At 45.3% G+C, this 5,520-nt stretch overlaps 1 long non-coding RNA gene across 1 annotated transcript; it reads right to left on the bottom strand.

Moving 5' to 3' along the window:
• Positions 1-1,112: 1,112 nt before the first annotated feature.
• LOC102496914 (uncharacterized) lies at positions 1,113-2,606 on the bottom strand. Its single transcript, XR_336336.1, has 3 exons — positions 2,420-2,606; positions 1,900-2,069; positions 1,113-1,293 (listed from the first exon to the last, which is right to left on the bottom strand). It is a non-coding gene; the product is annotated as an uncharacterized LOC102496914 (long non-coding RNA).
• Positions 2,607-5,520: the final 2,914 nt, after the last annotated feature.

The raw sequence follows: 5,520 nt of genomic DNA, 5'->3' as shown, positions 1-5,520 counted from the left end.
AGGCAGCCACGACCTAGGGTGGGGTGGGGGTGGGTCATTCGAGCATGTACGGCCAGCAATGGGGGAGGATAGAGGGATTGTTGACCAAGGGGGGGTGGGAAGGATTTTCAGGGCAAGGAGGTGGGGGGACAGAGGGTTCAGGAAAATTTAATGGGAGGTCAGGAGGGGGCCTTGGCGGAGAGGAGAGAGATTCCAGGGGAACAGTGAAAGCAGAGGATTCAGGGAGTTCAGAAGTTTCCTTGGAAAGGCTAGGAGCAGGTTTTTGGCCCTAGCCCGCCTTAGCAAGCAAAATCTGGGAGGGAGAGCAGGTAGTACAGGGGCGGGGACAAGAGCACAGATACTAAAAAGCCTGAACATATGGGATTTCCTTCCATTTGCCCTTACTCTGACAAAAACTGGTAAGATCGGTCAAGACACTGAAATCGAAAGTGCCCTCAGGCAGCCAGATTGATCCATTGTTTAGTAAATATTTGGGCCAAGCCATGGTCTACAGGAAGACCAGGCAGCATTTGGATTATAGAGGACACACTCTAAAGGTGTTTTTGGATCAAGTTTGGAGGTAGCAGACCCTATCACAGATTAGACCTCGGGTAGAGAGAATGAGCTGAGAGGTGTCCCCCTTGGGTATAATCTCTCCAAGGATAGGAGGGTGAAGCAAAGTGACATTCAGGCAGTCCTGAGACGAGACGATCCTTAGGGTTCTCCTCGAGCACCCAGAATAGAGAAGGATGAAGGTAAGTGTTGTCCAGGCAGCCCTGAGACAAGACGATCCTTAGGGTACCCCTGGGGTATCAGAATGGAGGAGGAGGGTTCCTGGCACAGCTGCGACTACAGACAGGAAAACTCCAGAGGTCCTTCAAACGGGATTGAGGCCACTTAGATTCCCAGGGTGACTGTGTGAGAGTTGGATGGAGGGGATCTAACCAAGAAGCATCCAGCCCCTCCCGGGTTGCGGCACCAGATGTTAGGTTTGATTTGGGAGTGGTGGCGAAGTCAGAGGTGGCAAAGGCGAAAATACCAGTCAGGCCATGGGGTTTAATAAAATCAGAATAATTTATTCTGCACTCTCAGGTGAGGTCCCTCGGCCTCAGCCTGGTCAGAGGCCGAGGGAGTCACACCCAGGGTGGTTGCTGCTCGTTCTTAAAGGGCTGTTGTCCAACAGGTGGTCACCACGGGTCCTTGTCTGGCCAATAAAGTTCACTGTATCTGTTCAACTTTGGCGGGCACGCCAAATGCTGAAGGGCGAGAAAGTCCATTGGTGATGGCAGGCCAGATGCGGAAAACAGGAAAGTTCTGTCAGAGGGAATGTTCCCGCCATGTTTCTTTTTCCTTCCCCCAAACATTACAGGTCTCTGACTCCCCCTGATGCTCCACCACTGCTAGGACATAGCCTTTGCCAATAGCAGTGAAATGTATTATGATTTAAAAAAAAAAAATCTTATCCCTAACCTCTAGCCCTAGACCACACTCAGCTCCTCATTAATCTCTAAACTCAGTGTCCCCAATTCATTTGATCAGCATTAGGACCCAGGACAGCCCCCAATATCTAGCAGAAAAGGCCTCCTAGGTTGATTAGTCAAATGACTGGGTGACTGTCCCCCAGGTTTCTGCAAGCTCCCAAGGGACAAGAGGACTTCTCTTTATCCAGATTGCAGAACCCAGGGAAAAAACAGGTAGGTTCCTTCCTTCTCCTGCTGAGCCTATTGGCAAAAACAAAACCACAGCTCCAGCTCCTCAAGGAGATCCTAACCTCCCTCTGCCTCTAGACCAAAATAAGTGCCCCAAATCTGCAGAGAATAATCTTTTTCCCTGAAGCTTGAGTCTTCCAGGACCTGGGAGAAGATATAGGAATAGGTATGTTTCAAGGACCTCCCCAGAGCTCTGAGTCTCCAAACTCACCCGAGATCAAGAGGGGATAGAAACAGCTTTATAGACTCAGGTTAGTACCGGAATGTGCTTCAGTCCTCGGCGTCAGCGTCTGTTTGCCAGAACTGTGTGTCTTGTCATCAGATCTGGATGTGCAGCCTCTCCCAAAACAGCTCTACAAAGGAGAACTTGGAAGACACGGGCTGGAATGAAAGTAAGCCCCAAAACCATCCAACGTGGCTGGGCTAAGACGATCTTGAATCCTCTCTTGGAGGGACGTCAGGGTGGAGAGTACCATCTGCTAAGGTTGGTATTTGTCTACGGGAAATTCTACTGAGTTTCACCAGAGCTGATTCAGAATGCTGTGATTGCCCATTCTCCTCTCCTTCTTCCCCAAAACTCACATCTACACCAGCCCCTACTGTGTCAGTCTTTAAGCAATTCCTGATCCCAGAGCTTTCCAGGATCCTGAGCAATTTCTTCCAACTCCCCATTCATCGTGTGCTCATAATCTAACCTGATAGAAGTTGGTGTGTATGGATCAAACACCTACCCTGTTTCCAGAAGTATGCTAAGTGCATTGATACACATTGTCTTTCAAGTCTTCCAGAAACAGGCTCAGAAAGCTTCCTGACTTTTTCCAATGTGCGTCTTGTCTAGTAAATGTTTACTGAAGAGATTAATTGCCACTTCCAGGCCATTGTTCTTCTCCATCTCCTCACCCAGCCCCACCTTCCTCATTCTTCAAGACCCCAGCCTGCTGCCTCCTCCTCCTGAAGCCTTCCCAGATCACTCCACCCTTCAGTCCATGAGCTGCTGATGCAGGATGGGCACCACCCAACTCTCTTGTTTCCTGGGAGCAAGTTTGCTTCTCAACAGAATTTTTAGATCTTAAAAAGCTATTTGCATGACTACTCTTAGGTCATCAGAAAAGTCATAATGCATTTTTCTATGCAAATATGTGTCATGACTTTTGTGACTACCCAATATTTGGAGCAGTAATTGCTTAAATACTTTGAACAAATGTAATTATTTAAATACTTTTGGACAATGGTAATTATTCAAATAACAGTAGTTAAATACTTGCTGTTTGCTTGATGGGAAACTTTGAAAAGCCTCTGCATTCAGAAGTTGTAATGTGATACGGAAGCAAAACAATCCAGTGGAGGGAGAGAAAGACTTAGAAACATGGGCAAAGCCCTGTTAATGTTTCGAAATACACACATGTGTAAAATCAACTGCCATGCTACAACAGCACACAAAACAAACATTCAGCTGGGTTAGGGAAGTCTTACAAGAAGGGCTGAGGGATAGTTGTACAGGATTTACAGAGGAAACCCAGAGATACCTCGTAATGGAGAACCTCAGAGTCCAGCTGTAAAGCTATTGGCCAAGGTCACCTCAATGGAGAATTTTTTAATGTGTTTTTTTTTTCATCATTTATTTCATTTTATTTATTATTTTTATTATTATTTTTATTCACCAGAGATACAGAGAGAGGGAAAGTGAGAAAGCAAGCCACCAGTTCTGGGATTCAAATCGGGGTCGGCCCTGTGGGAGTCCTGCCCCTCAACCACCACACTATCTGCTGGCACCAAAAATCATTAATAGGTGTGCCTCCAAAGGAATCAAACGGCCATCTGGGAGTTGGGACATGAGTAGTAGAGTATTAGGAGACAGCACAGTCCTGGACCATGGAAAGATAGTGGGAAAAGAGGATAGGGAAGGACAAGAAATCTCATTCGTTAAAGGACAGGATCCACGAACTTGGTTGAAAAACAATGCTGAGTTTATGTTCGTGTGTGTCCACAGGACTGGACTATCATCCTATCAGAGAAAAATAAAAACAATAATATTCATTGTAGATCAGAGACTTATGGACATTTGGGTTTGGAGAGAACTAAATCCCTAACCAGTTAGAAAAGAAAACATAAATGACACATGGAATACCTGGGTAAGAAAGTGAGCAGAGAGCAGGAGACTGACTTTGCTAGGTTCAACTTCAGGGATGAACCATGTGACAGGATCCTGCCATGCCAAATACCCAGACTCTGTAAGCTGTGTATTCTGGCATTTATAATAAATCAAAGAGCACAGACCATTCTAGCAAATGCTAGTCGCATCATCACAATCCCAGCTCTGGGAGGAAGGAGAGGCAACTAGGGCAGAAGGGAGGTCGTAGAAGGTCAGGAGCTGACTTGTTCTTCGAAGGTCACAGTCTTCAGTTTGGGGTTGTATAGCTACTATGATCTGAATGTGTAGCTCAAAAATTCATGTGGTGAAATTTGGTTGTGATGGGATTATGAAAGTGAAAACTTAATGCCACTATGAAATGAAGAGATGGTGTCTTTTAGAGATGATTAGGATTAAGGTCATCAAGGTGGGATCCCTGAGACTGAATCCTGATGGGTTTATAAGGTGAGGGAGTTAAGACCAGCGATGACATAGTGGTTATGGTGCTGGACTCCCACATGGCCGACCGTAGTTTGAATCCTGGACCCAATGACTTCAAGATCACATTGAGCATGTGTGTGTGTATGCCCAAGACCCCAGGAGGAAAATGGAGGCAAAAGGATTGCAGCATGGCCATCCCTTCCTGGGGGGTAGCTCCTCGCTTTCTCTCTCACTGTCTCTGTCTCGCTCTCTCTTCAGTGAACACACACATCCTAAGAAAAAAAAAAAAAAGAAGGAGTGAGACAGACACAGGGACACAGACATTTGCTCTATGCTCACTCTGTCTCACCTTGTGGTGCTTGCTATGGTGTTTTTTCACCAGCGAGAACACTCTCACCAAATGTGCCCTCTCAACCCTCAACCTCCAGAGCCATGAGGTAAATAAGCCTCTATTCTTAGAACTTAGCCAGATTGAGATATTCCATTATTAACCAACAAAGAACACACTAAAATAGTACCCTGGAGAGTATGTGAAGACTCTCCAAACGGTTCATAGGTAAAACAATGAACATGGATATATTCTAAATGTGTATGAATTTTGAAAATGTTAAGGTAAATGACAGATTATATATTATATCAATCCACTTCTAGAAAATGTCCAGAACAGGCAAATTCATAGAGACAGAGAATAAATGAATGGTTGCCAGAGGCTGGGGGTAGGGGTGAATGGGGAATGACTCCTAAGGCCATGTTATCTACCTGTAATTGGTATGGAGCTTTCTTTTTTGGGTGATGAAAGTGTTCTTAATAAAATAGAGATGGTTGCACAATATTGTGAATGTACTAGCAACCACTAGATTGTACCATTTTAAATGGTGAGTTTTATGGAACATACATTATTTTTAAAAAAAACGACAGAATAATGGGACCAGCAGTTGGCATAATAGCTATGTTGCTGGACTCCTGTGTAGCTGACCGTGGTTCGAATCCCGGATTGTGTGGTTTAAACTCACGTCGGCACATGTGTATGTGTGCCTAAGATCCTGAGAGGAGAATGGACTCAAATCGCAGTCAACTACATGGGAGTCCAGTGCCATAGCCATTATGCCAACTGCTGGTCCCAGGCAAAACAATTTCAAGAGAACCGATTTCCAGAACCTTGTGTCCATATCTACTCTTTCCTAAAACCAGTGTCCTTGATAACACATCTGTGATGGAATTAGTGTACTTCTTACTCATCTCCCCCTTTACATTGCCCTT

This window comes from Tupaia chinensis, unplaced genomic scaffold, assembly GCF_000334495.1.
Source record: "Tupaia chinensis unplaced genomic scaffold, TupChi_1.0 Scaffold000709_1, whole genome shotgun sequence".
Classification (NCBI taxonomy): domain Eukaryota; kingdom Metazoa; phylum Chordata; class Mammalia; order Scandentia; family Tupaiidae; genus Tupaia; species Tupaia belangeri.
The sequence above is the reverse complement of the archived record's forward strand: the minus strand, read 5'-3'. Positions and strand labels throughout refer to the sequence as shown.